Below are 11154 nucleotides of genomic sequence, written 5' to 3'. Positions count from 1 at the left end.
ATAAAAGGACACCAGATACAGTATTATAGTGCGCAATAGATTTATAGAGCCACACCTATCCAAATATGAACTATAACTAACTCTCTCTTAGCACTATAGATAGATATATTTGGTGTTGTATGATTGATGGATATAAAGAGAGAGAGTCAAAAGAGATATCTGTGTATGTACTATAGAACATCACCATGGTATCTGAATGCCTATAAATGACATCACCTTTCCATAGCATACCAGGGGCAACTTCAGAAACTAGCTCACACTTTATTTGCTATAAAAAGGGGATTTGCCCATTTTTATCTGTGTGAAGATTCATTCATTTAGATTCCTTACAGAGACCTGTTCAGGTTTAGGAAATAAAATGAGGTTACCGGCCAAATTCATCATCATTGTATCTGCATTTACCAAATATAAATTTGGCTCTAAACGTTTGGGGTTAGATTCTGCTATATATATGTCACAGCCCAGAGTATTGTGGGAGCTGGACTGTAGCACTAAAGATGTTGTACTTAAGGGGACATGCTTTCCTGGGGCTGCTCCTTGCACACATGGCAGATGTGCACTCTGCTCCATCAATGAGAATGTCAGTGGGAATTGTGAAACTCAACAGAAAGACTTCATCAACTTCACTGATCTTTGGATCAGACTCTTGGACTGCACTGGGGTAGGGACCATAATTTTATTTGTACCATAAAGCATCTGGCACTATTTAAATGTTGCAAAATAAGTCACCACAATCACCATCATCTGAATTCGGAGAGTAATAGGAAATTATTTCTTCTATTACCAGATCTGCTCAGGGGGCATTAATCCATGTTGTCCAGCTTGGTTTTGCATCATCTGTCCAAACAAATAATAAAAATATACTACTTTGCTAGTGCTGTTCGTAAAAACAGTGTTGATATGACATTTGGTCAGTCAAGTGTCCACTCTAATTCCCAGCAGACACGTTTGGGAACTAAGTAAAAAGTATTTGGGTAAGCATCTCACCCACCATTTTCTCTGGTTTGATAGAAGGTTTAGTCCGACAGAAATTAATTTTACCATGAAAGATACAAAATAGTATTTGTAAATCAGAACATATGAGGAAATCCAAAAATGTGCCCATATTTATGTTGCCTGTAGCTCTGCCAGAAAGACTTGTGGACAGGTTAATGGAAAATGGAGTGATTTTTTTTAGTACTCCTTGATATTGCTTCAGACACAGAGAGTTATAACGTAAAAAGCTTTAAAGTAATCATGTTATATATTCCTGAAATCATCACTACATGTACAATTACAGAAAATGTATACATGTGCCATAATACCTAAGGCTGAACTACTTTTTTGGGTTCAAGCCAAAAAGTTATGGGTGAGTAGAACACGACATTCACAGCAGAAAAAGAGACAAAGTGGAATTTTACAGACCTGTTCTCCCTCCAGATAGTATCTATATCATATATGGTACTGTTGTGCTTTAGATGTGAGATCTGATCTTGTTGGAAAGGTAGTCACCGGCTTCAATGTGAACAGGATCTGGCAGGCAGTACATTTCGTAGGTATGCCACTATTCTTGTTTCCTTTTATTTGACAGAGTTACTGGTGCTAGTGGGAATAGTCAAAGTTTTCCAGGATTTAGTGATATTGGTTCAAAACTGGTAAAATATACATCAGTTGGGAAAGCTGGATTTAAGATGCTATTTCAAAAACGGATAACAGTATATATGTGCTAGGGCATCTTTGGCATTTAGTCAAGTATCAGAGAGGTAGCCGTGTTAGTCTGGTTCTGTAAAAGCAGCAAAGAATCCTGTGGCACCTTATAGACTAACAGACGTTTTGCAGCATGAGCTTTCGTGGGTGAATGCCCACTTTGTTGGATGCAAAGATGCTTGCATCTGATGAAGTGGGCATTCACCCACGAAAGCTCATGCTGCAAAACGTCTGTTAGTCTATAAGGTGCCACAGGATTCTTTTTTGGCATTTAGAAGATTCATCAAGTGAGTGTAAGGTTAGCTTTAGTTCCAAGCCTGAAATACAAATTTGACTTCCTTTGTGTTCATCACTTTTTGATTAATAAATACATAGACTATTTTTTCTAGCATTTATATACCTGTATGTACTGATCACAACAATATTTTTATATATTTACACACACATGCACGCACACACACACACACACACACACACGTTTCTATAGAGCATATGTTACAGGCTTACCTGTATTTTAAGAAATATTGGATGTGCCCACATTGGGTACATTTTTCTTACTGTGTTATGTCCTCAAAAAACAAAATGCTACTAAAATTGTGTGGTCTGCAAAGAAAAATAATGGTTGTGTAGTTTGCTTAAGGTATCTCAAAGAAAGAACATTATTTTCAACTATATGAGAATTTCCCCTCACACAAAATGACAAAATTCATTCAGGAGGCTGCAACTCCCTCAGTAGTGAAGGGATTAAAGTATAATACTCAATGCAATCAATGTTTCAATTCCAAGGTCAGGAAGTTGGGAAATGAATATGTTGTTGTCTCCCCCATGCAGATTATGTAATGGCAAAACTGTTTTGACTGACCAAACAGGACTCTTCAGCAGATGTGCATGATACATGATTTAGTAAACGGAAAGCAATTATGGTCTGATCCATTCATAGTGAGGTAATGTCTCCGAAATAACTGTTGGCCCTACATTCTGATGGTAAAATTCTTGCTAAAATTATAAAGATTTGAAGGGACAAATTCATATTACTTTGTTGCCTTTCAATAAAGCTGAAATGACTAACCTTTCCTTAGTTTTCTTCTAATCTGGGACCTTCATAGATTGCATTTCTGAAATGTATTGATCTAAATATAGTAAGGGGAGTTAAATGTCACAATGCTGTGACATCTCCGGGCCAAATGATAGATGTAGCTGAGTAACAGCAGACAGAAAGAAGCTTTGAAGAATTCTCGGGTGTTGCCATTGAGTATTGCTCAGTCATGCTCACCAACCCACCCAGCAATACTGGAACAGAATGTTATTCATATCCTAACATCAACCTTAGAATTTTGCCAAGCATCTGACTGTAGCCTTTGCTAGGTACAGATGAGTCATCATATTGAATGCTGGTAAATGAGTCGAAGACAAGAGAGTCTCTTTTAGCACCTGAAACCATCTCCATCTATTTCCTCAATTCACAACTCCTATTTGTGCTCACTGTCGCTCTACAATCTTGGTGTCATGTTCTTGACCCTAAATTCCCTGTTTTCTCCAACACATCCTGTGTCTGTAAATCAACTGATCACCATCACAACACTGGCAAAAATATACTGGTGCCTTGACTCTATCTCTGGAAAAATATTCATCTGTGCATTTACCATTGCCTCCCCAAGTCTCAATATCCCAGCCTCTGGCGCATGGAGAATGTGGCTCCCCAAAGTCTCATTTGAATTGTGAAAAAGTTTTTATGCAGAAAGAATCTGCGTAACTTCTAAGATCAGTCTGTCCTATGCAGTCACACACCATGAAAAATGCCATCTTGTTCTGCTCATATCCATTCGGAACACTGCTATGAAGATCATTTTCCTAGCCTGGGATGTTGCCCATGTGACTTCCTCTTGGCATCCTTCCACCCTCTCCCTCTTCTCTATCACATTAAACACAAGCTACTTGTTTCCATTTTCAAGGCCCTTCTTGACCCATCCCCATCCTACCTATCATCTCTCGTTCAGTATTGAAAGGTCAACATTTACCTCATGATGTCAGCCTCCATACTCCACTTATTACATTTCCAAACAAGCACCTTTGTGCTCTTTCCTGTGCTGCCCTTCATGCTTGAGCGTATGTAAACATCCCAGTAAACATCCGCAAAGCCACTTCATCATTCTCCTTCAAACCCTTCCTTAAAATTCTCCTTTTTCCCATCATGCTTACAAAAAGCTTGACAATAGTTAGGGTATGTCTAGACTACAAACCTAAGTCAACCTATATTACTGCAGTGGTGCACGTCTACATTGCCTTCCTTGGGTTGGTGGGCCACGTCCTCACCAGGAGCACTTCCATTGATCTAACAGAGGCACTGTGGGGAGCTGAGAGCCTGGTCTCTCAGTTCCTCTGGCAGCTCCCTGTCAGGAGCTTGGCTGCTGCAGGCCCTGGGCTCCTGGCAGGCTACCTACCCCTCACTCCCCATTCCCCACAGGGAGTAGGGGAACACATACACACACACACACACACACACACACACGTTTCCTGCCAGGAGCACGGGGTAACTGGCCAGGGCTTCTCAATCCCCCTCTCCTCCCTGCCTGCTCCCTGAGCCATGAAACTGACAAGGCTACCTGGCTCCCAGCAGAGAGTGGGCGGGAGGGGGACACCCCTCAGGCTTCTCGCCTTGGCTCCCAGCTGGGAGCAGGGTCCAGCTGCCCAGCTCTCTAGGGGAACAGGACTTTCATGTCATTTTCACAGCAGGCGCCATGAAATTGACCAGACTGTCAACATAAGGGTCCCAGTGTCTGTCTAGACACTGGGTTGCCTTAACTACACCGACATAAGCCTTACACCTCTCTTGGAGGTGGAGTAATGATGTCGGTGTAGTAAGGCACCTACATAAGTGTAAGGAAGGCTCTAGTGTAGACATTGACGTAATTAGGTCGACATAAACTGTCTTGTGTAGACTAGCCCTTAGGCTGCTGATGTACTGAGAATACTGGCTATCATGCTAACAAATATGGTTTTATTGTTTCCTAGTATGCCCCGGCTGGTCAATCCTTATCCATCCATTGTCTCTCATCTTATACTTAGATTGTAAACTCGTTGGGGTAGGGACTGTCCTTTTTTTCTGTGTTTATACAGCACTCAGCACAACTGGGCCTTGAATAGCACCTAGCATAGCTGGGGCTCGTAAGCACTATAGTAATACAAAGAAATAATAAAACATTCGGGATAAAGCTTTAACACTGTCTCAACTGGCCTACTTTGTGGATTGGGCCTAGAAATCAAACTATGCACAAATCTTTAGTTGAGATTAAAAAAAAAGACAACAAAAAATGCAAAGTACCACACTTAAGAAGGAAAAATCAACGGCACAAATACAAAATGGGGAATAACCGGCTAGGAAAGAGAACTGCAGAAATGGATGTGGGGGGTTATAGTAGCTTGGAAATTAAATGAAAGTCAACAATGTGAAGCTGTTGCCCAAAAGACAAATATTCTGAATGTACTAACAGGAGTGCCATACATCAGGCATGGAAGGTGACTGTTCTGCTCTACTCTGTACTGGTGAGGCCTCAGCTGGAGTAATCTGGCCATTTTTGGGCTCCACACTTTAAGAAAGATATGAACAAACTGGAGATAATCCAGAGGAGAGCAACAAAAATAAGAGGTTTGGAAAATGTGACATATGAGGGTGAAAGAATTGGGCATGTTTAGTCTAGAGAAAAGAAGGCTGAGGGGGCACATGCTAAGCATTCAAATATGTAAAAGGTTGTTAGAAAGAGGTCCAATTGTTCTCCATGAACACCAAGGGCAGGACAAGAAACGCCCAGTTTAGTAAGCAGCAAAGGAGATGTAGGTTAGATATTAGGGAAAACTTTCAAACTATAAAGGATAGTTAAGTACTGGAACAGATTACTTCGGAAAGTTGTGGAATCCCTTTCACTGGAGAGTTTAAGAACAGAGTATATAAATACCTGTTGTGGTTGGTCTAGCTATACTTAATCCTCTGTAAAAAGAACAGGAGTACTTGTGGCACCTTAGAGACTAACAAATTTATTTCAGCATAAGCTTTCATGGGCTACAGCTCACTTCTTCGGATGCACAGAATGGAACACACAGCCAGGAGATATTTATACATACAGAGAACATGAAAAGGTGGAAGTATGCATACCAACTGGAAGAGTCCAATCAATTGAGATGAGCTATCGTCAGAGCTCATCCAAAGAAGTGAGCTGTAGCCCACGAAAGTTTATGCTGAAATAAATTTGTTAGTCTCTAAGGTGCCACAAGTACTCCTGTTCTTTTTGCGGATACAGACTAACACGGCTGCTACTCTTAATCCTCTGTGTGTGTATGCTCGTGCGGATGTTGGCGGGGAGGAGAAGGAATGGATTAGATGCCCTCTAGAGGTCCTTCATTTCTATGATTTGTCAATAGACTTTGGTGTCCATTTTGAGAAGTTTAGTTTTTGAGAGAGAGCTGAGATCTTCATTCTTCATACCTTGATAAAGACCCTTTAATCACTCAATCTCCTGTTTAGTAAGGGACATTTGATAACTAGACTGAGAGAGCATTTTCCAGTTATATAAATATAATTTTAGCATATGTATAGTATATTCAGAATCTAAGACTTGCTTTTTGGCCACATAGGCTTGAAATATTATCCTTTTTGGTATGGGAAAGTTTGAGCTATTTAGATTATCTGAGATTATATATCTGAATCTATCATGTTTCCATTACTGCAGTATCTGGGTACAATTATAATACCACTTTAGTGTGTTTACACTATATTCATACCCACGATTTGCACTTGGACTATCTTTTCATATAGCAATTTTGATGCCTGTCAAAGCCAGAGATTTAACCTTTCCTTAATAGAGGTAAATATACTCATGTAGGCATATACTCTGTGTCACAAACTTTTGCCTGAAGATGATTGTGGAATAGTACATTCACAGCTTTATTTATAATTTATTTCCCCCAGTTTTTGACATGGTTTGTCCTGGTTTTCTAGGTTTCCAAAATATGTTGCTTCATCAGGGCCACTTGGTCTCTTTGTAGCTTTAGTACAGAGGTTATATTTCACTAGACTGTCCTCAGTTTCTTTCTTAAGAATTCCTTAATCATTCTGGTGTGCATCCACTGTACTTTCTCCATCTTTATGTATTTTAGTTTCTTTTTCTTAGGTCACTAATATTAATGGAGGATGAACATCCAAATATTTGGAAGTTCAGTTCAGTATGAAGTATAGATACCCAGATACTTAAGCTCATTCAAAATACTTTGGTAAAGAAATCAGGCTAGAAGTCTGATAGGAACAGGCTGCTTCCTGAGAATTCTGATGCTCACTGGTTGAACCCCTAAGTGAACCACTAAATATGTTTGGGGTTTTTATTGGGGGGGAGGGGGCATTTGATACTTTTGCTCTCAGCCAAAACCATAAGCATACAGAGCTTGATGTAAATGAGGAAAAAGATTGTCAAAACACTTTTAACCCACACCAAAAAAAGATTCAAGTTCATATTGAATTTGGGGAGAAGGGTCAGGTCAGGTTATAATGATCTGAATCATTACACTTATCCTTCAATGTATACAGGACATTAAGCAATCAAAAGGTCACTAATGATCATCATGCCAGCTAATGTTCATCATGGCAGCCAAAAAAGGAAGAAAGAAAAATTATCAGAAAAATATAACAATTTCCATGGTTAATTTGAAAAGGACATTGAGATACCAGATCAGCATGGCCTCCGTATATAATTTTGGTTATTAAAATTATACTTTTGCAGTCTGTGATTTAGTCCTTAAAGACTCTCCCAAAAGCAATAGATCAAAACTGACCAAGCTAAGGGACTTAAGCAAGATGGGCATCTGCCATTTACAAGCAGTTTTAAAATGGGTTCTGTGTCAAAAATTATAATCTAAGTACTTGTCCCTCAGGTATATCTTTTAATCCATATCCAAGGATGTGCCAAGTCCTCTCAGGAGAGTTCTAGTTCTCTTTGCTAAAACTCTGTCTATAAGTCTTTTTATCAACAGTTCTAATATTTTCCTCTAAAAATCAAACATATGGAACTCTGACAGTCCATTTCTTCTGGTTTGTTTGAAATACAATATATGTCTAAAGGGTGGTATGTATTTTTAAATATTATTCACTAATGATTACTTTACTGACTGTAAACTGTGACTGTAAACTGTGACTCATTCTGAAAATATAAAATATTGCTTATGAAAAGAAATCCTATCAACTCCTCCCTTTCAGACACATCTCTCTGATATACTAAAATTGGATTATAAACTCTGCAAAGTGGGGAGTCTTTTTTATTTATGCTGTAATGCATTTGTCAGATTTTGAGTACTGTAAAAATATTTTTATGACAAATGTATAAATATACACACACAGAGAATCATATCAGCTGACTACCTAGAGAATACCTTCATGGCTAGGTCAGACATGTTCATTGGCGCTGTACTAGGGAACGTCAACAGGTTTTCTGTAACTGATTCCTGAGATTATAAGAACCAATAGTCAATTGAGTACAGTATCCTGTCTCTACCCATGATGCTAATGATTCAGATTAAGGTGTGAAACCTCAAATAACCAAACCATTCTATTCTATGACACAGGAAAGGGAGGAGATTTCTTCCTGATCCCAGCTGGAGATTAGTTATGTCCTGAAATATGGGGTTTGATAACTTTTATTCTTATTTTAGCTAGTGTAATTGCAGATGCAATTTCCTACCTGACCCTTGAGAACGTCTGCTGGTACCAATATGGCAGAAAGCTGTGGAACATGGCAACATATTGAATAAGAACAATTGCCTCTCCGTTAAAATAGAGGGGGAAATAAAAAAATTGGATGTATGAAGCCTATGTCTACCAGTATATACTAAGCTGTGATGCAAACTCCTCTACTCCTTCACATTGTTCAGCCTCATGTTACACTCAATTTTCTTCTGAAGTCTGCTCATCTATTTGTCTCATATCACAGTTACAAAGTTGTTAATATGAAATTTGTATTTCACTTTATTAAATGTCCAATCTCTACGTATATTTGTTTAAGCAAAGGAGATGTCAAGAACATACCTTGGATACAGAAAAGAAGAAAACAATCCATCTCTAGTTATTTCCCTTTATTTTATTACTAGCTACATGAAGAGAAAACACTCCTAAAACCCAATTTGTGTTCTGTTAGTTATTCATTGCAATAATTAGGCACACTCAGTTCAAAATGTACTGCCTCCACCTAACACAGATCTGGGTGCAGGGGTGGAGGTCTGGAGGCAGGGGGTCTGGGTGCAGGGGGGCTCCAGATGCAGGGATTGAGTTTCATTGGGGTGGGTTTTGGGTATGGTGGTCTAGGGCAGGGGTCGGCAACCGGTGGCTCGCGGCTCGCCAGGGTAAGCACCCTGGCGGGCCGGCCCGGTTTGTTTATCTGCCGCGTCGGCAAGTTCGGCCGATCGCGGCTCCCACTGGCCGCGGTTCGCGGTCCCAGGCCAATGCGGGAGGCAGGAAGCCGCGGCCAGAACATTATTTTGGGTATATTATATATATATATATATATATATATATATATATACACACATACATATATATACACACACATAAAAATATTCATTATAATTCTGTAGCTATATTAACCAAAAATGACTTAAATAATATGGGTATATGATTTATTCTGTAAAATGATTTTGTGGCAGTATAGCTACCTGTGAGCGAGAGAGTCAAATAGAACGGATTCAGATTTATATGGTTCCTGTTGGGCCTGATTGGGGAGAAATAATTGGAGAACTTAGTTCACCTGTGGGCTCTTTGGATTCAGCTTGTAAACAGGAAAGCCATACATATGGGAGCTTATAGAGATGCCATTTAGGAGAGCCCCACTCCAGCCCTGAAAGGTTTTCTCTAAAGGGGCTTTTCCTCATAAAATCCGTCAAGAGTTATGGTCTAGTTTGTATATTTAGATCACTATTTGGGGCAAAATAAGGCACTTCAGCACAGTATGGTCAGAGCCTTGGGCAGCCTCAATTATTCCATGCTACAACTTTGTGATATAAAGTTGCCCTAGCATATTGTTAGTGCCTGTAAAATAAAGAACATTACCATTTATGCACAGGTGAATGGTCTTAGGGTCAGCTTCCAAAGGAAACCTAATTTCATATACCTGACAGACATACCAAACTGAAAGCTACCAGCCAATTGATTCACCATTATTCCTATTCCTGCTGTCCAGCATGCTTAATATTGTCCAAAGGTGCATTCGGTAGGAAGGGCCAAAAATAATAGTACCTCTGCTGCCGGTGTGGCTAGCACTATTAGATTTGTTTTTCACACAAATATCAGATTGTTACTTTATCTACTAGATCTGTGGCAATGGAGCAATGTTCTCTGACTAAACTGCTCTCTTTACTTATTGACCTTAGAAACTTTTTCTCCATTTTTTCTGAGAGAAGCATTATAAAGGTTTTGTTCTAACAGTGTTTATAGTAATTGGAAATGCAGCAAGTCTTTTGTCTGCTTAATTGATATAAAACTGATTAGTTCTCAGAAAGAAAGGGTAAGACCAGCTAACTTCTGTATTATTACAGCTCAGATATTTATTACAGGATAATTAATTACAATAATGCTGATACTTCATAAACTGCTACCAAAACCAATGCTGCTATTGGTCCCAGTTCAAAGAGGGATTATATATGAGAGTTCTTAAATATTAATTCCACCTTGTATACATTTGTGTAGAACAAATAAAATGCAGGTAGCTCTGGGAAAGACGAGAGCAACAAGTAACTGCTACACAAAAAGGAGAGAGAAAGCTAACAGCTTCCAGAGCAGACTAGTTCTCTTCATTGAATAACCAGAACTCCCAGTCTCAGAAAAACTTATTGTGAAACTACACTCTTCCTCCCTTAGGATCTGTCTCTTGCTCCCCAATCTTCCCAAAGCTAAATCTAGAGCTGCATAAGCCTCTCCAACAGGAGCGAAGATCTCTCCTCAGCTCATTAAGGTTTAAATAAATAATAATAATTGGAGATATACCAATCTCCTAGAACTGGAAAGGACCTTGAAATGTCATTGAGTCCAGTCCCCTGCCTTCACTAGCAGGACCAATTTTTGTGCCAGATCCTAAAGTGGCCCCTTCAAGGATTGAGCTCATAACCTGGGGTTTAGTAGGCCAATGCTCAAACCACTGAGCTATCCCTCCTCCCCAAGCCCCATTTGTAATCTTCCAAAACACACTGGTCTCCCTCCACTGACACGCAATTCTCCCTCTGATCATACTTAGATTTATTTTGTTATTAAGCCCTCTCTACTACTCTTCAATGCTAAAATTTAAAAGACCTAAACTCATAACTATTATTTAAAGACCAATACCATTCTAACTACATTTTCATCTACTAATCATTTTTAATGCTTATTTTCCCTCTTACTCAGTTCAGATGTCCCTATATAAAAACTCAGCTGGGGCAGTAGTACCCTTCCCAGAAACT

This window comes from Mauremys mutica, chromosome 8, assembly GCF_020497125.1.
Source record: "Mauremys mutica isolate MM-2020 ecotype Southern chromosome 8, ASM2049712v1, whole genome shotgun sequence".
Lineage (NCBI taxonomy): Eukaryota > Metazoa > Chordata > Testudines > Geoemydidae > Mauremys > Mauremys mutica.
Note: the sequence above shows the minus strand (reverse complement) of the source record.